Source organism: Rhinolophus sinicus, linkage group LG04 (genome assembly GCF_036562045.2).
Source record: "Rhinolophus sinicus isolate RSC01 linkage group LG04, ASM3656204v1, whole genome shotgun sequence".
Classification (NCBI taxonomy): Eukaryota; Metazoa; Chordata; class Mammalia; order Chiroptera; family Rhinolophidae; genus Rhinolophus; species Rhinolophus sinicus.
Genome location: NC_133754.1, coordinates 39468136 through 39488564, shown reverse-complemented (window position 1 = coordinate 39488564; position 20429 = coordinate 39468136).

Genomic DNA, 20429 nt, shown 5'->3' with positions numbered 1-20429 from the left:
GAATACCTGAAGAAAATATTGCAGAAACCGAAATGAGAAACAGATGGGAGAGCAACAGGAGGGAGAATTTAAGAGACAATTTTTTTCTCTTGAAATATCATGTATATAAAAGTTATTCCTAAATAAAAAGTTAAACAATATTGTAAAAGATTGATATATTCTAGTCAAGTAAATAAACATACACACTAAGAGCTATAATCTGCAAAGAAAGAGTATTCTTTTTAAATGGCCCCTGGAACATTTCTCAAAAAAATATAATCACATGTTAGCCAAAAAAGAAATATTAATGTAATCCCAAAGAGGAAAAATAATATCATATTTTGAAACCACAACATAATAAAATGAAAAATAAATATCAAATTTAGAAACAAAAACTCAAAGCATTTGAAATTTTAATACCATTATTTTCTAAAGAACCATGAAAGCAAAAGGAACAAAAAACCCCACAATTACAGAATATTTGTAAAATAATGATAATAACATGGCCTCTGATATTTTTACTGTAAACCAAAATAATGAAAACAATAAATAAAATTCATGTTATGAAAACCAATACAGTGAACCCAAGGAGCATAAAGGAAAAAAAAAAAAAACACATAATGAAATAAAAGTATAAAAAATGAATTAGGTAACAGAAAAAAGAATTGCCAACAGCTTATTCTTAGGGAAAATAATAATTTGAGCTACTCCATCAAGAATGAGCAGATAAAAGGAGAAAATGCAGCACAAGCATAAGAACATTATATAGGAGAAAAGAAAAAAAATGATGGAATTAAAGAATTTTAAGATATTTTACTATTTCATCCAACTCTATGTTAATAAATTGATAAACTAGATAAATTATACTGTATTCAAATTAAATTATCTAAAATGGACCTAAGAGCACACAAAACACAAAAATACAAATAATGAGAGGTAAAAACTCAGTTGTCTAAGAGCTATACTTAAAAAAATCATGGTGGTTCAGATGATTGCATGATTGACCTTTATCAACCTAGTCAAGGAACATCTGATTTTCATGTCAAATGAATGATTTTAGGAAAAAAACGACACAAAAAGTCCTGCTTTCTATTTCTAGTTATGAAGCCATGTGACTAAGACACCAAAATTCAACAAATAGCCAAACAATAAAGACTGACATTAAAAAATGCACATAATAATGCCATATTTTAAAAATAACTCTGTCTGACTCCATCAGGGCTTATCCCAAAGGGTACAAATATGATTTAATTTGAGAAAATTTATTAGTATTGTTCACTACAGTTAAATTAAAGGATAAAAGGCATATAATTATGTTGATAAATATGAAAAGCCTTTGATAAAATTTCTTATATGTTCCTGATAAAAAATTGTGTATAGTTTATAATAAGCAAATACTCCAGATGCTTCAGTCTTGGAAAAAAATTCGAGAATGTCAAACAAAACTTTAAAACTCTTTGTTAAGCTTCTAAACCTAATTTCCAGTTTGTAGGAAATAGAAGTGATAATGAAGTAAGTTAAACAACACCAAGAAAATAAATCAGATAAACTCAAATTTGGGGGAAATGTGTAAGACAAGTAATAAGTACATACATATACAGAAAGAGCAAACATACATATATGTGTGTGTGTATATATGTATATATATGTATGTATGTGTATATGTATGTGCATATACATATACACACACACATATATGTATAGATATACACATATATGTATATATCCGCACATATATGTATATGTATGAATATGCATATGTGCATATATGTATATGTATGCATGTATATAAGTATATACATATGCAGAAAGAGCAAACATATATATATACACACGTGTGTGTATGTACATGTATACATATATGTATATGTATGTATATATTTCTTCTCAAGTGTTCAGTGATGAAACCAGAGAACAATTGCCCCATCAATGTTATTTTTCACATTTTCTTGCAGATTCTAGCCAATGAAGTTAAACAAAACAAGAAAGTAACAGGTAACCATGTTTAACTGGAGAGAGACAAAGCTGTTATTTGGGAGATTATGTGAGAGGTAGGAATTAAACTCAGGCTCGTTCCTTAAAGGCTTGCATTTCAAGAGAACTCTATGGATCTGAGGTGGTGGCCACAGGTTCTGAGCTCTATTGTTCACTACAGTTGAAAAGCTTGAACTCCAGTCTTACCCCACCTTTGGAGACCCTGGTGTTTTCTAAAGCTTGCAGGCTAAAGACTTACATACAGGTCAAGGTCTGGGGTCCCTTCCCCAGAACCTGAGCTCCAGCTCTGCTAGATCTCTGTGCTCTACCAAGGAACACAAAAAGCAGCAGGGGACCTGTTCTCTTGATACCTCAATAAAAGCTATACTGCCAATCTTGGGGAAATACAAGAGAAAAAAAATAAAAATAAAACTTATAAATAATGATAGAGTGCAATTAGATTTTTAATTATTATTTAAAACAACTATTAGCTTTTCTATATAGCAAACTAGCATTAGTTAGAAATAAAATGAAATTCAATCCACAAAAAATAATACAAGTATGCAGCCTATTAAAACTAAGAAAAACGGAGATGCAGAGACACTAATATTGATATTGATAACCTCTGAGAATTGTTCAAGTCATAGGAATTGATCACAATCTCACAGATGTTATCCACAAATGCCAGCAGGGCAAGTGACATCTGAATAGATGAGGGATATTTGACATTACAAGAGGCTAGAGGAGATAGAAACTAGATAAACTTAACTCTCCTCTACACTGTGAGCATACAAAAGCCATATCTTTCCCCCCAACCCTCATACTCAAATGGCATCTTGGATATAAGCTGGGTTTAGAGAATCTAAGACTGAGAAATCTGAGTGATTAAATGAGTGTTATTTTCCCCTAAGAGTCTGAGAACAGAACACATGTACTGAGAGGTGCTCAAATTTGCCAAACCCGAAGGCAAACCTATTTAAATTATGAGATGAGACTAAGCTGTAGGGCAGATTGGACATCATTAAGTCTTTTTCTTTCTGCAAATCAGTTGTTGGAGGTACATGAGGAAGACCAGATTCACTGTATAAAATAAATGAGTTTACATTTATTCTGAACATCTGGATTCTAGGGTGAATTAAGCTTTGTTATCAAAGACACTTAAACATATATTTTTAAAGGCACAGACAAAATAAGAAAGAAGATAACTGATGCCAAAAGTGTGGCATGATTCTCTCAAGATTGGTTAAGATTTCAGAGACCCTTCTTATGTTTTCCATATTTAAAAAATATACAATATGGGTTATTTTGGCAATTATAAAAAGTAAACATAGACAATTAAATTGTAACAAAAAAGAAGGAAAATAGGAAAAATAAGAGGTAAGAATTTTTAAGACATGCTATATGCCAGGTAGTATGCTAAATCCTTAACACATATTAACTCACTTAATTTTCCTGTCAACTCCATGAGTTACATTATTGCTCCATTTTAGATAATTGAGGCTACAAAAGACTAAGTAACTTGACCACAGTCATAAAGCTAGGTAATATGGAATCATAGATTCAAAACCTGGCAGTCCAACTTCAGAGCATCTGAGTTTAACTAACTTGCTCTATTGCTTCCCATGGGGCACCATCAATCTCCCATTCTGTGGACTCAGTCTGGCTCTTGTACCTTTTCTTCTATCATCATTTCTGTGAGCAAAACTGGAGTAAGGACCAACCTGGGAATTCTTACCATAGAGTGGGTAAATTATTCTGGTTGGCTTGTTTAGGACTCACTCCCAAATGTACTTTCTATGCTTGGGAATTGTCCACAAGATGCACTTAATGGAAATTATTTGTGGACAAACATGAGAGGAAAGGAGAACTAAGTTTCACGTGTAATTTTTCCTTTTATTTACCAAATAGCACTGCTGGTATTTCATAGACTAATAAAATACCAGACCCACAAGAAAGATAAGACATCATCTAGTCTACCATACTCAGATACATCAAATATTTAAAAATGTGTTTACGAGTGTGTAGAGCAGTGCTGGTAACATATTAGAGAGATAATATGATCAACTGCTATTATATCAGTAACTCTTGTCCTTCGTATCGATCGCATGTTTTCAAGGTCTTTCTGGCCTCTCCTTTCCCTGATGCATTATATAAACCATTCATTTATTGACTATCTATACAGTATCCATATTTATAGAGGATACAAAAATAAGAATCAGTATCCATCTTCGAAAGCTAGTATATTAATAGTGAAGATAAGGCACATACATAAATACACTAGGGCACTAAGCATTGATGTAAATATCTATGAAAAATGTGTGGGTTTTGTTGTTGTTGTTGTTTTATTTTGTTTTGTACTGAGAGAAAGCTGTTTTTGATTAGCAAATTAAGAATGTTTCGTGCAGAAAGCACACTTAAACTGAGCTCTTAGATAAGGCCAGGATTTCAACTAGAGAAAATGGGAAAAGTGATTCTGGATAGAAAATGTGTATGTTCAGTAGCATGGAGGATTGAAAAAACATAAGTGCAAAGATTTTGAGTAATCCAGGTTGGTTTAATAAAGATAGGTGAGTAGAGTAAAGAAGGCTAAAAGCATCGATTGGAATGCATCTGAATATCCCCAAATGTCCAATAAATCAGTTTGCACTTTATTCTTTAAAATGGGAAGTCATTTAAATTTTTTGATAAGTTATCACAAGTAGAGATTTAATCTTGTGATCATGTGCTATTTCTGTTAAAGAGGGGAGAAGCCGAATGTAGAAAAATAAACCAGAAAGTTAATAACAACTGGTAAGAACTTAAAAGCACAAAGTAGTCCTAGAAATAGAAAGAAAGAGGGTAGACAGCCACAATGTCAAGAAAATATCTGTGAGACTTAGTGATACGTTGTGAGGAAGGAAGGGAAAAAGAGTCTGTGATGGTGCATATGCACAGTAGGAAGAGCTGTGGCATTATTGAAGAAAAAAATGAAAGAAATTCAGGACCAGAGACTGGTCTGAAAAGGAGAAATTATGAATTTACATGAAGAATTGGAGGTACCTGTGGTATTTGGGGATAGATATTAAAGTCTTACAGGTGGTTGGAAGTATCATAATATAATTGGAAAGAAGAGTTATTTGGGGAACTGTACATTTTGTAGCCATTGACATGATATGATAGTCACAATGTGGAAATGGTCAGTCTACACAAGGTAGAAGATGGAGAGAGAAAAAGGAAGCTGTGAGCAAAACTTGGAGCAATGTGTACTTTTCAGCAACAAAAGGATTAGGAACAAGTAAGAAAGGATACAGAAAAGAAATGGTCAAACTGACAAAGAAAATGAGAAATGATGGATACAGTAAGAGGAGATGGTTTATAGAAGAAGAATTGGCCAACAGTTGCAAATGCTGTGGACTTTTTAAGCTGGAGAAGGGAAGGCTTTGAAAGGAGCATTGAGATAAAGTTTGATAAAAGGTTTTACTGAGAAATAGATTGAGTAGGATGATTGAGAAAGAAGCCAAAGTGTAAAAGTTTGGGTCATGAGTTTCTTACTCCCTATTTCCTTCATTCTATAGCTTGTTTTACTCACTGTATTTTTTTGTGGGTGCTAATCTTATAAACTAATTTTTACTTAGATTTAATAACTAATAATCACCTACCAGTTTTATTTTGTCTAGGGAACACATTTAAAAGGTGATTTCAATTTTCCAAGGAAAGCAATCGAAAATAATTACTAGTTGAGAAGAACAATATTAAAATATAGTGAAAATTAGAGAATAGAGATTGTTTTGGGCATAAAGAACATAAAATTTAAATCACGTATGATAACTATTTCACCTACCTGATGATCAACTTAGATCCCATTTGCTTAAAATATTCACACATCAATTATCAGCTGTCCTTGAACTCCTACATTGAAAATATGAGGCAACCACATCTTGCGATCAATTAACTACCTACAAAGGGAAAAGATTATTTCTTGCATTCTTTTGACAAGGTGGGAGGTAAAATTCCTAGAACAATACATTTTTCACTTGAGAAAAGATCATGGGTTGTTCATTAGATTGTTAATTAATATGGAAACACATTTTATCTCATAGGTTATTCAGCTGAGATTTTTCTTGAAACCTTAACAACTCTATTTTGAAATGGTTTCAAGGTTCCAGGTAATTATTCAAGCTTCACAAGTAATGGTTAACTATGAATTTTCCTCCTGAAGATAAATATAGACTTTTCATTTTGTATGTATGTGGTGTGTTTGTGTGTGTGTTCATGTGCCTGCTTCAAGATGATAGGTTATTTATAAAAATGAAACACTTTGAAAAGTGAAAAATGCTTCAAAACACTAATTTGTTTAGAAAGGGAGTTTCAATATAATTTTATAAAGGGAAGTAAAAGAAAGGAAGAACGTACTGAAGCATTCACGAAAGAGAAATTAGGGTTCACATTGAATTTGAGAATTCTATTTTTTAAAAAAATATTTTCCACTGCTTTCTAGAATACAAAAGCAAATGAACACACGTCACAACTTCTTTTAAAATTCTTACTATTTTAAATTGTGAAAAAAGGAAGGAATGCATATGTTTATTGAGAGGAGCTGTTTGCTGAGAAATTAGGTAATAAAATGGATAATCTTTTGTCAATCTCCAACTATTATTTTTGAATTGTCTTTTTCTTCCTTAAATTCTGCCAGGGTGGGCTTCATGTATTTTGGTGTTCTGTTGTTAGATGGATATATTATGTCCCTGATCATTTTCTTTCCCTCTTATTTTTATGTCTGGCATCCTAGTTAGCAGTATTTAGTGGTAAGCAACTGAATCGTCAGAGATTATGTCTGCTAAGATTGAGGTTTTCAACTTCTCTTGTTGGATGTGTATATGGCTGGAAGTTTGCTTTCACGGTACAGAGGCTATGAGTTTGTCTCACTTTCAGCCATGACTTGTAGCTCAGAATTTTGATTTCTGGTTGTACATTTTCATTCTATCATCTCTCTCTAAATCTGTTTTGTTTATTTTTCCTTCTGGTTATGGGTACTATTTTTCTTTTTTGTATACATGATCACTTTTGATGCTGAACATTATGCATTTTACATGATTGGATACTGGACTTTGTGGTGTTCCTTTTAAGAGTGTTGGATTTTGTTCTTGCATAGTTAAGCAACATGCCAACCAGTTGTGCCTTTTCAGACTTTCTCATGACATTCAGAGAAGTCTTTTGTCTGGGACTAATTTAGCCACACTCCTAAGGCATGACTCTTCTAAGGACTCTGTCAAATGCCTACTGTATTACAAACTATGTACACTTTGACTAGCGGAGATATTTGAATGGAGAACACAATAGTGAGAGGTCTGAGGATTGTTTGCCATACTGCTTTCTACTCATTCTTTCCTGGCCTTAGATGGTTTCCTCTTGCTCATGTATTGGTAATCACTCTGCCAAAAACCCAAGGAGAGCTTACAGATTTCTGGAAATCTATACCTCCTTCTCTTCGAAATTCTGCCACACAAATTCTAGACACCTCATCTTCCCCAACCTCCAGTCTTGCTCTTATCAATTCAGTGAGTCTGCCAAACCCTGTTGAGATTGCCCATCTATTTACTGAAGCCTCAAACTGCCTCTAGGCAGACAACTGGAGCAATCACAGGCCTTACTTTATTTTCCTTCTCTCAGGGATTACTGTCTGAAAAGCTATTATTATTATTTTTTTCATATATTTCATCCCATTTCCTGGTTGTTCATGATGGAAAGGCAATGACCATAGCAGTTAATCTGTCATGGGCATAGTCACATGCCTGCTTTTTTAACATAAAATTTTTTATCTTAATGAGTGATTATCTTTTCAAGTAGTAATAGTGTTCCAGCATTGTTGCTAACTCATAATTTAAAATAAATAAAACGCAGATAACATTAATCAAGTGCTTATAACTGTGCAATAAAACTTAGAGATCTATTTTAGAAACAAATTTTGAAATTTCTATTAGAATCTTCTTTACAAGCTGATGCATCTTCAGAATGTCTTCCACAATCCTAAAATATTCAATCCTGAGTGTGAAATCATTTGAATTTGAGAGGTTAATAAGATATATGGTCATTTTTTGGAAGTAAATAAGGTGTGATTTAAAAAAAATATATTAAACTCCCTGTGAATTTGCATTTATTTCCTCTTCCTTTTGTCCGTGTTAGCTCTTACATGTGCTTCGAGAATCAACTTAAATAACATCTTTATAAGGTTGGACTCTTTTCTAGCTCCCCCACTATATTTGGTGTTCTTATGTGCTTTCTTTTTCTTTTTAATTAAAATTTATTGGGGTGACAATGGTTAGTAAAATTACATAGGTTTCAAGTATACAAATCTGTAATACATTACCCATGTCACATTGTGTGTTCACCACCCAGAATCACTTCTCCTTCCATCACCAAATATTTGATCCCTTTTACCCTCATCAACCACCCCCCACCCCCTTACCCTCTGGTAACCACTAAACTATTGTCTGTGTCTGAGTTTTTGTTTCTTTATTTGTTTGTCATGTCCCTTTGTTGCTTTCAGTTTTATATCCCACATAGGAGTGAAGACATATGGTTCTCGACTTTCTCTGTGTGACTTATTTTGCTTAGCATAATTTTTTCAAGATCCATCCATGTTGTCACAAATGGCATTATTTCATATTTTCTTATGGCAGAATAGTATTCCATTGTGTATATATACCACAACTTCTTTATCCAATCATCTATCAAAGGACACTTTGGTTGTTTCCAGGTCTTGGCCTCTGTAAATAAAACTGCAATGAACATGGAATACATATATCTTTACAGATAAATGTTTTCAGATTTTTGGGGTACATACCCAGGAGAGGGATTGCTGGTTCATATGGTAATACTATCCGTAATTTTTTGAGGAACCTCCACACTGCCTTCCATAGAGGCAGCACCAATCTGCATTCCCACCAATAGTGTATGAGGGTTCTTTTTTCTCCTCAGCCTCTCCAACAATTATTATTTGTCTTGATGATAACCATTCTAACCGGTATGAGGTGATATCTGATTGTGGTTTTTATTTGTACTTTTCTGATGATTCGTGATGTTGAGCATCTTTTCATATGTATTGGCCATCTGTATGTCCTCTTTGGAGAAATGTCTATTCACGTCCTCTGTCCATTTTTTAATTGGGTTGTTTGGTCTTTTGTTGTTGAGTTGAATGAGTTCCTTATATATTCTGGATATTAGCTCCTTATTGGAGGTGCTGTTTGCAAATATCTTCTCCTGTTCAGTTGGTTTCCTCTTTATTTTGTAGATAGTTTCTTTTGCTGTGCAGAAGCTTTTTAGTTTGATATAGTCTCATTCATTTATTTTAGCTTTTATTTCCCTTGCCTTTGAGGTCAAATTCATAAAATCCTCTTTGAAACCAAGGCACATAAGTTTAGTATCTATGTTTTTTTTCTATGCAGTTTATTGTTTCAGGTCTTATGTTTAGGTTTTTGATCAATTTTGAGTTAATTTTGGTACACAGTGACAAATAGCAGTCTAGTTTCATCCTTTTGCATGTGACTTTCCAATTCACCCAGCACCATTTGTTGAAGAGTCTTTCTGTTCTCCATTGTATGTTTTTGGCTCCTTTGTTGAATATTATCTGCTTTCATGCCTCTCTGCATGTACTCTACTTGTGGCATCTACCACTCTAGACAACGTCGTCTGTTTTCTTTTTTGTTTCTTACTTGTCATGTGTTATTCTCTTTTCCCAGTGCAGAATCTCTTGCATATTATATTCATCCATCACCAAGTTTGATAGATTATATTTTCTCAATAATTTTTATATTTCATCCTTTTCTTCATTTCTATGCTCTCTGCTTTCATTGAAATACTCATCAACTTTCTTCTATAGTTTGGTAGTGAATTTTTAAGTGTATTTTTCTATCTCCATGTAGGCCCACCTCCTAATCCTATCTAAATGAGCTTTTACTGGCTCCCCATTTTTCACAACTGAGTCCTGTTTATTTAGCACACTTAATCTGATTAGTTCCTTATCTATTTCCACTAATACGGTAAGCTCCTCAGAAACAGAGCTTCTGTCTTTGTTTCATTGTATCCTTTTTAGCATCAGCACTTGGCATAGTGACTGTGAAGAAACTGGTAGTTCGAGCAGCTGGCTTGTGATCCATTTCTGTTCCACTACCTAGGGATGTTGCCAAGGAAAGAATGCACATGTTTGGTCTAATTTACTTATAAACATGCTGATAATGATAAGTCTCGTGGTAAATAGACCAACAATATTGGCCAGGAAGAGAGTACTTAACAGTTGAATGTTTTCGGCAGGATATTCCTGTTTTAGGATTATTTATAATAAATATAATGTATGGATTTATGAAACAAGGTTACTTGGAGAATATCATGTACACCATTAAGTAATCTGAGTACAAAATAGAGATGATTAACAACATAAATGTTCCTTGCTTGCTGAGAAAATGATTTGTATATCTTACTTAGCAACAACCTCTGTAACTCTGAATGAGCCAGAAAATGTATATTTAGAATGGAAAGAAGAGAAATCATAAAAATGGCGGCATGAGGTGAGCCTCTGTAAAGCTCCCCTGGAATTTACAACTAATCAAACAACAATAACTCCACAAAGGACTCCCTGCACAGCAGACAGGCAAGATGAAGAGGCCCACTACTGAATTCACCTAAAGGTGGGCGAATCGCGTGAGCAGAGGAGGAGGGAAGGGAGACGTGTGGAGACGGAGCCCCGCGGGCGCAGGATGCAGACCTAGCTCAGTGCTCTGAGCTCGCTGCATCCCAGAACTACCACAGCTGCAGGAGAGGGAAGAACTCGGATTTCTAGGGCTTCGCTCATGGCCCAAGGGCTGAGGGAGCAGCATATAACATGGCTGAACCCAACTCTCACAGCAAAGACCTCGGAGCAAAGACTGAGGGAAAAAGGCTGAAAACGGTGGTTTAAGCCCTCACTGCTGAGCAGAGAAAGGAAGCCTTAGGCACTGAGACTAGCTGCCCCCTCCCTACCCTCCCAGAGCTTGCCTCGCCCCCACCTGCCCCATGCTAGAAGTGGAACAGTAGCAGTGTCAGATCAAAAGAACAGTATATTTGCTGTTCTGAGAACTGTGGACCGCAGACACAGATTTGCAGCCCAACTAGTTCTGGCAAAGGTGAGGGAGCTGTGGAAGCAGGACCGGCTGTGGTGGTGGGCGCCGCCATTGCTCTCGGCCACCTCTCACAACTCACCCGGCCCCTGGCCCCAACCATCTGGGCAGATCCCTGCAGGAGTAAACAGAAATGCTGAAACATACAGGCTCTGAATCTAGAGCTGGAAGAGCTTTGGAACTTCAAAAGCTCTCCGCATACCCACGAGGACACTGCGCCCTGTGACCCAGGCAAACTATTACCAGAGGAGAAGCCCGTCTCCAAGGGAATCCCCCCATTGTGTGAGAAGCTGGAATAGTGCAGAGAAAACATAACACTACCGTGTGAGAGAGAAAAAAAAAGGCTGCAGTCGGAGAGAAAATAAAACATTCTACCAACAAGTACTGGAAAACAAAAGAAAGACCTCTTCCTATCAACCTGTTGCAGAAGCCACTCCTGTAGATGTCTAGGAAGAGAAATAATAAATCAGTAATTGCCATGAATAACCAAGGCAACAAGACAGCTCAGAAAGAAAGTGAAAAGTCTCCAGAAAAGGAACTTAAAGATATGGAAATATGTGACTTAAATGACAGAGAATTCAAGATTGCAGTTCTGGAAAAACTCAACGAGATGCAAGAAAACACAGAAAGGCAGTTTAATGAACTCAGAAACACAATAAAGAACAACATGAGCATTTTACGAAAGAGATTGAAATTTTAAAAAACAACCAGATAGAATTTCTGGAGATTAAGAACTCAATAGAAGAAATTAAGAAGGAAATTACCAGCTTAGGTAGTGGAGTTGACCAGATGGAAGAAAGAATCGGTGACATCGAAGATAGAAACCTGGAAATTACACGGATGGAAGAAGAAAGAGACTCGAGACTTAAAAGAAATGAAAGAACTCTACAAGAACTTTCTGACTCCATCAGAAAGAGCAATATAAGAATAATGGGCATACCAGAAGGAGAAGAAAGAGAGAAGGGAACACAGAATATATTCAAATTGTCTATGAGAACTTCCCAAACTTGCGGATAGAATTGGATCATCGAATCCAAAAAGCAAATAGAACACCAAATTACCTCAATCCCAGTAGGCCTTCTCCAAGGCACATTGTATTGAAGCTGTCTAAAATCAAAGACAAAGAAAGCATCCTCAAGGCAGCCAGGGAAAACAAGATGATAACCTACAAAGGAAAGCCCATTAGATTATCATCAGATTTTTCAGCAAGAACTCTATAAGCAAGTAGGGAGTGGAACCAAATATTCAAACTATTGAAAGAGAGAAATTATGAGCCAAGAATAATATATCCAGCAAAGATATCCTTTAGATATGAAGGAGGAATAAAGACCTTTCCAGACATACAGATGGTGAGGAAATTTTCGAATACACGACCTGCACTACAAGAAATACTAAAGGATTCTCTTCGACCACCATCAACAGGGACAATTTGTGGCAACCAAAACATAAAAAGGGGGAGAGTAAAGGCCTGAACCGGAATATGGGGATGGAGAAAGTAATCGCGCTGAAGAAAATGGAATAATCTAAATATCAAACTTTCTTTTACATAAACTTAAGGGTAACCACTCAAAAAAAAATCCAGAACTGAAATATATACTGTAGTAAAAGAAGAAACAGAGGGAAACATCATAGAATACCACCACACAGAAATAATAGACAACAACAAAAAGGCAAAGAAACAATGGAGACACATCCTTACCAGAAAACTAAAGATAGAATGAGAGGAAATCCTCACATATCAATAATCACCGTAAATGTAAACGGAGTGAACTCACCAATAAAAAGGCACAGAGTAGCAGATTGGATCAAAAAGCTAAATCCAACCATATGCTGTCTCCAAGAGACACATCTCAGCTACAAGGACAAGCATAGTCTCAAAGTGAAAGGTTGGAAATTGACACTCCAAGCAGATGATACCCAGAGAAAATCAGGTGTAGTCATAATGATATCAGGTGAAACAGACTTCAAGGTGAAAGTGATAACAAGAGACAAAGGTGGACATTTCATAAAGGTAAAGGGGACTATATAACAAGAAGACATAACAGTCATCAATATTTATGCCCCCAATCAGGGAGCACCGAAATATACTAAGCAACTACTAACAGAACTAAAGGAAGAAAATGACCAAAACACAATTATACTAGGGGATATAACTTAAATACATCACTGACAGCTTTGGATAGATCAGCCGTACAGAAAATAAGTAATGAAATAGCAGCCCTAAATGTCACATTAGGTGAAATGGACATAACTGACATATACAGAGCACTTCATCTTAAAACATCAGACCATACATTATTTTCTAGTGTACATGGAACATTCTCAAGGATAGACCATATATTGGGACATAAAATCAGCCTCAGCAAATTTAAGAAGATTGAAATCATACCAAGCATATTCTCTGATCACAAGGCTTTGAAATTGGATATCAACTGCAAAAAGAAAGCCGGAAAAAACACAAATACATGGAGATTAAACAACATACTTTTAAAGAACGATCAGGTCAATAAAGAAATTAGAGGAGAGATCAAAAAATACATAGAAACAAATGACAATGAAAATACATCCTACCAAAATTTTTGGGATGCAGCGAAAGCAGTTTTAGGAGGGAAATTTATATCGTTACAGGCCTATCTCAAGAAACAAGAAAAATCCCAAATAAATAACCTCATGTTACACCTTAAAAAATAGAAAAAGAAGAACTAGTGAAATCCAAGTTCAGCACAAGAAAGGAAGTAACAAAAATCAAAGCAGAACTAAATGAAATCGAGAACAAAAAGACAATAGAAAAAATGTGACAAAGAGCTGGTTCTTTGAAAAGATTAACAAAATTGACAAACCCTTGGCTAGACTCACTAAGATAAAAAGAGAGAAGACACTAATTAACAAAATCAGAAATGAAAAAGGGGAAGTTATCACAGACACCACAGAAATACAAAGGATCATCCAAGAATACTATGAAGGACTATATGCCACCAAATTCAATAACCTAGAAGAAATGGACAAGTTCTTAGAAACATATAGCCTTCCAAGGCTGAACCATGAAGAACTGGAAAATCTAAACAGACCGATCACCAGTAACGAAATTGAATCAGTCATCCAAAACCTTCCCAAAAGCAAAAGTCCAGGACCAGATGGCTTCACTAGTGAATTCTACCAAACCTTCAAAGAGGATCTAATACCAATCCTACTCACACTCTTCCAAAAAACTGAAGAAGATACAGTACTCCCTAACTCATTTTATGAGGCCAACGTTACCCTGATACCAAAACCTGGTAAGGACAACACAAAAAAGAAAACTACAGACCAATATCTCTGATGAATACAGATGCAAAAATTCTAAACAAAACTCTAGCAAATTGAATGCAACAATGCATTAAAAAGATTATTCATCACAACCAAGTGGGGTTCATCCCAAGGGCACAAGGATGGTTCAATATCCGCAAATCCATCAATGTGACATATCACATAAACAAAAAAAAAGACAAGAATCATATGATTATATCAATTGATGCAGGAAAAGCATTTGACAAGAAACAACATCCATTTATGATTAAAACACTTAATATTATAGGTATAGAAGGAAAATACCTTAACATAATAAAAGCTATATACGACAAGCCCTCAGCTAATCTCATAATTAATGGTGAAAAACTGAAGCCCTTTGTTCTATGTTCAGGAACACGACAGGGCTGTCCCCTATCACCTCTGCTTTTCAACATAGTGTTGGAAGACCTTGCCAGAGCAATCAGGCAAAAGAAAGAAATAAAAAGCATCCAAATTGGGAATGAAGAAGTTAAATTATCACTCTTTGCAGATGACATGATGCTATATATAGAAAACCCTAAAGACTCCACCAAAAACCTCTTAGAAACAATCACCGAATACAGTAAAGTTGCTGGCTAGAAAATCAACGTACAAAGGTCCATTGCATTCTTATATACTAACAATGAAATCTCAGAAAAAGAAATACAAAAAACAATTCCTTTTGCAATTGCAGCAAAAAGAATAAAATACCTAGGAACAAACTTAACCAAGGATGTGAAGGACCAATATGCTAAAAACTATGAGACATTTCTGAAAGAAATTGAAGAAGATACAAAGAAATGGAAAGACATTCCCTGATCATGGATTGGAAGAATCAACATAGTTAAAATGCCCATATTACCCAAACAATATACAGATTTAATGCAATCCCCATCAAAATCCCAATGGCATTTTTTAAAGAAATAGAAAATAAATCATCAGATTTGTTTGGAACCACAAAAGACCCCGAATAGCCAAAGCAATCTTAAGAAAAAAGAACAATACTGGAAGTATCACACTCCCTGTCTACAATCATCAAAACAGCATGGTATTGGCAGAAAAACAGACACATAGACCAATGGAATAGAATTGAGAACCCAGAAATAAAACCACATAAATATGGACAGATAATTTTTGACAAAGAAGCTAAAAACATACAATGGAGGAAAGACAGCCTCTTCAATAAATGGTGCTGGGGGAATTGGAAAGCCACATGTAAAAGAATGAAACTGGACTGCTATCTGTCACCATGTACCAACATTAATTCAAAATTGATCAAAGACTTAGGCATAAGACCTGACACAATAAACTGCATAAAAGAAAACATAGGTACTAAACTTATGGACCTTGGGTTCAAAGAGCATTTTGTGAATTTGACTCCAAAGGCAATGGAAGTAAAAGCTGAAATAAACGAATGGGACTATATGAAACTTAAAAGCTTCTGCACAGCGAAAGAAACCATCGACAAAATAAAGAGGCAACCAACTGAATGGGAGAAGATTTTTGCAAACAGTGCCTCTGATAAGGGGCTAATATCCAAAATATACAAGGAACTCCTGAAACTCAACAACAAAAAAAAACAAACAACCCAATTGAGAAATGGGCAGAGGACCTGGAGAGACATTTCTCCAAAGAGAACATACAAATGGCAAATAGACATATGAAAAAATGCTCAACATCACTAATCATCAGAGAAATGCAAATAAAAACCACAATGAGATATCACCTCACCTCAGTCAGAATGGCTATCATCAACAAGACAAACAATAAGAAGGGTTGCAGAGGCTGTGGAGAAAAATGAACCCTCATACATTGTTGGTGGGAATGCAGACTGGTGCAGCTGTTATGGAAGGCAGTGTGGAGGTTCCTCAAAAAAATTACGAATAGAATTACCATATGACCCAGCAATCCCTCTCCTGGGTATCTACCCAAAAAATCTGAAAACATTTATACGTAAAGACACGTGTGCCCCAATGTTCATTGCAGCTTTGTTTATGGTGGCCAAGACATGGAAACAACCAAAATGTCCTTTGATAGATGAATGGATAAAGAAGTTGTGGTATATATACACAATGGAATGCTATTCAGTGGCAAGAAAGATGATATAAGAACATTTGTGACAACATAGATGGATCTTGAGAGTATAATGCTAAGTGAAATAAGTCAGACAGAAAAAGCAGAGAACCATATGATTTCAATGATATGTGGTATATAAACCAAAAACAACAAAAGAACAAGACAAACAAATGAGAAACAAAAACTCATAGACACAGACAATAGTTTAGTGGTTACCAGAGGGTAAGGGGGGGTGGGAGATGAGGGTAAGGGGGATCAAATATATGGTGATGGAAGGAGAATTCACTCTGGGTGGTGAACACACAATGGGATTTATAGATGATGTAATACAGAATTGTACACCTGAAATCTATGTAATTTTACTAACAATTTTCACCCCAATAAATTAAAAAAAAAAAAGAATGGAAAGAACCTGGAGAGCCACATGGATGGCTCACACCTTTCTCTGCTTCACTGGTGCCTCTTTATTTTTTTAAATCTTAGTTGCATTTTTATAATTTTCCCAGTTTATTTTGAAAATAATGTTTTCTGAAATATAGCCATATAAATTTTAGATAGTTATCTTAAGGTACACAGGAATTACCTGTATTTGCCTATAAATTAAACACTGATGAAATAATACTTAATACCAAATCAATATTTAAGTGTTCCAACATAAAAGAACTTTTTTCCAACTTTTTTTTTTCCCCCAAGCTAATTATATTTGACATTTGGGTTATTCCTCAAACTGACCGTAAGATAAACCAGTATACAAGTGTTCTTTTTTCTGGATACAATTAGATTTCCAAAGACAAACTGGCTCAAATGGGAACAAATAAGCTGTTTTCTTTATGAAATAAAATAGACAAAAATTAGGAGGTATTAAAGGTGCCAAAGACTAATTCCATAAATTTTTTTGTTTCCTATCTTTTAAATATTTAAGTGTGCACAATGAGCGTGTGTGAATTAGCACGTCATCTCAGCTGTGAGCTTCTATGTATAGGCTACTATTAATGAAAGGTCCTGGCTTAAAGAGGTCATGTAGAGGACAGAAGTCAGTGGTCTTCAGGTGATTCACACAAATTTAGGGAAGAGGTAGAGCAGATTACTTACAAGTCTCACATGTTGACCTGGGCTTTAGAACAATGTTTTATTTCATTATGTTCTATTTGGTTATTCTACAATTTTGTTTGAAACTGGAACAAAGTGGGACATTTCACTAATCTAAGCACACATCATGTGCCCCATAAACTGAATAAAAGATTTATCCTTTTTTCCAAACACAGCAACTGAATTCTATTTATAATGATAATTATTATTATTATTTCAAGATAAGAAACAGTAGGTCAACTGAAAAAACAGCACTGACCTTGAACTATGGAACTTGAGAAATGAGGAGTTGCTGGCATGAGTCATGAGCATTAGCCCAGAGCTGCAGCAAGAATGGACTCAGGTTAGGGGACCTTCTCCAAGAAGGCTCGGCAACACCTCACATGTGGCTGGTAGATGGTCTCAAAGTCAGTTATTCCCATAATAAAGATTTTTCAATAGTAGGTTGTTTTTGTGGATTATAACTCCCAAATAGTTCAATTTTTTAGTTTTGCTGTCTTTTAACGTGAATACTTTTTTCTATTCAAATCTCTCAAATTTCTTTCATTCATACATAGTATATAATTAAACATGTCTCCTAATTGCTTATATTCTTCAAAGCATTAGTAAAGCTTCATAATACCTGTGATAGGCAGAATATTGGCCCTCGTCCTAAACTACAGCACCTGTGTATGTATTAGGTTATGTGGCAAAGAGGAACTAAACTGCCTATGTGATTAAGATTGTGAATCAGCTGACTTTGATATGAAGAGATTATCTCAGATGATTGGGGTCAGTCTGATGCAATCACAAGGGTCTTTATAAGTACAAGAGGCACTCAGATGAGTGAGAATGATAGAAATGGCAGCATGATCCGCTCTCAGAGGCAAGAGCCAAGGAATGCAGGCAGCCTCTAGAAGTCAGAAAGGTGAAGAACATGGATTCTCTCCTAGAGCCTCCAAAAGAAATGCAGTCCTTCAGACATCTTGATTTTCGCCCAGTGAAACCTGTTTCAGACGTCTGACTTCAGAACTGTAAGCTAAAAAATGTGTCATTTTAATTGAAGTCACTAAATTTATGGTAATTTGTTACAGCAGCAAAAGAAAACCACTAGTAGGTAAGACCTGTGATTCATGTTGTTCTAATTTGATAACACAATCACTTGTGTTAATTCAGTTACTTAAACATAAAATAGATTTCTAATAATTATTTTTGGGATTAATGAATGGTTGACTGTATTCTAAGATTGACTTAATCATTGTTAGGTTTTTAAACATTTGGCTTTAGAAAATCATTTGTGCTTATATTATAAAACGAGAGACAAGTTTAAAACTTTGAAAATTAATCTCCATGACTACGTGCAAAATGGAAAACCTGAGTAAGTGTGTTAGTGGTCAGTATAACTCAATTTAATTGAATAAGTATAAACCTTGTTTATGTTCAAAGCACTTTAGCAAATTCTATGAATGATTTTTAAAAATTACAAGATAAGATTTTGTCTTCTGTGAAACTACCAGCTAGTAATTAATAAATACAGGTAATTTGTGATACTATGATAAGGATGAAAATATAGCTAGAAAATACTGTCAGAGTGCTAGAAAGAAAAAATGTGTGTGCTTGAGGGGAAAAAAAAAACAAGCCAGGATTCATAAAGAAATGCTCTTTGATTCAGTAAATAAAGAATTAGTATAATTTGGAAAGCCAGAGGTGGATTCTCATGTAGTATAAGAGAATTGTGGAATAAACCCTAAATACAGGTATTGAGGTGACCTGTTCAGGGCATATTTAAGAGGAGTCAAATATTCTCTTTTGGTTGTATCTTGCAAAGCCATGATCTGTGCTCAATAGAAAGTGGGGATCAGTGTGATCTGTGCTTTTGATCAAGCAGGTGAAACTCATACCCTATAGCAGGTGGGGAGACATTGAAGATGTTTGAAAAGTGTATGGCTGTGATTAGGATTCTACCTGAAAAGGTTTTTCTGGGCAGGTGTATATAAGAGTGATTGAAAGTACTAGACCTTTTAGGAGGCTAGTACTAATTTTTCTAACAGGAATCCATAAGTGATACCATAGGTGTACTGGCCACTTCCATTAATGTTCTCTGAGTTATGCCATCTGGCATGCTGATTTTGTACATGGTCAATTCTGTGCATTCTCTTACCTGCCCTTTGTAAATGTTTTGTTTCCAAGATACACATTACTTTTAAGTGGTGAAATTAAATCATGAAAATTAATAAGCAGCAAAAAGTAAAAGCAATTTCAAATACTTTAAAGTCTGAGTCTAATGGGTCATTATGTTACCATTATAAATTCATGTTTACTAAGCAACCTGTGGAGGTGTATGAACTCTAGTGGCTTTAGAGTATGAATTAACCAAAAGCCAAATATCTGCAATCATAAGGGACCAGGATCTTAATACCATAAGAATAGAAAACATACACTGTCCTGCACCAGCAATACACCTCTTCCACTATAAAGAGCTCTGATAGTAAAGGCAAGATACTATTTTAATGTATTAATGAAGTTTGTGCTTTCTCATAAAACTAGCTCTTCTCTTTTGTTACCAGCCATGTAGTGACCGAATGTTTATTCATTGAGGTCAGTAATGATAAAGTTAACATCAGTATGTGTCAGCTATGCTCCCAACATTATTCTAAGAATTTAAATACATGAAATCATTTCATGTTCACAGCAATTTCAGAAGGTACTGTTATGAATCCCAATTTAAAGATTTGGAAATAGGAGCACAGAAAGAAGTTAAGTAGCTTGTCTAAAATCAAAGAACTAATCTCAGCTGATAGAACTGAGATTTGAACCCATGCAATTGACCTTTAAAGACCAACTTCTTAACCAAACAGTATTCTTTCTAACAGTGTTTCTTGGTGACTCTTTTAG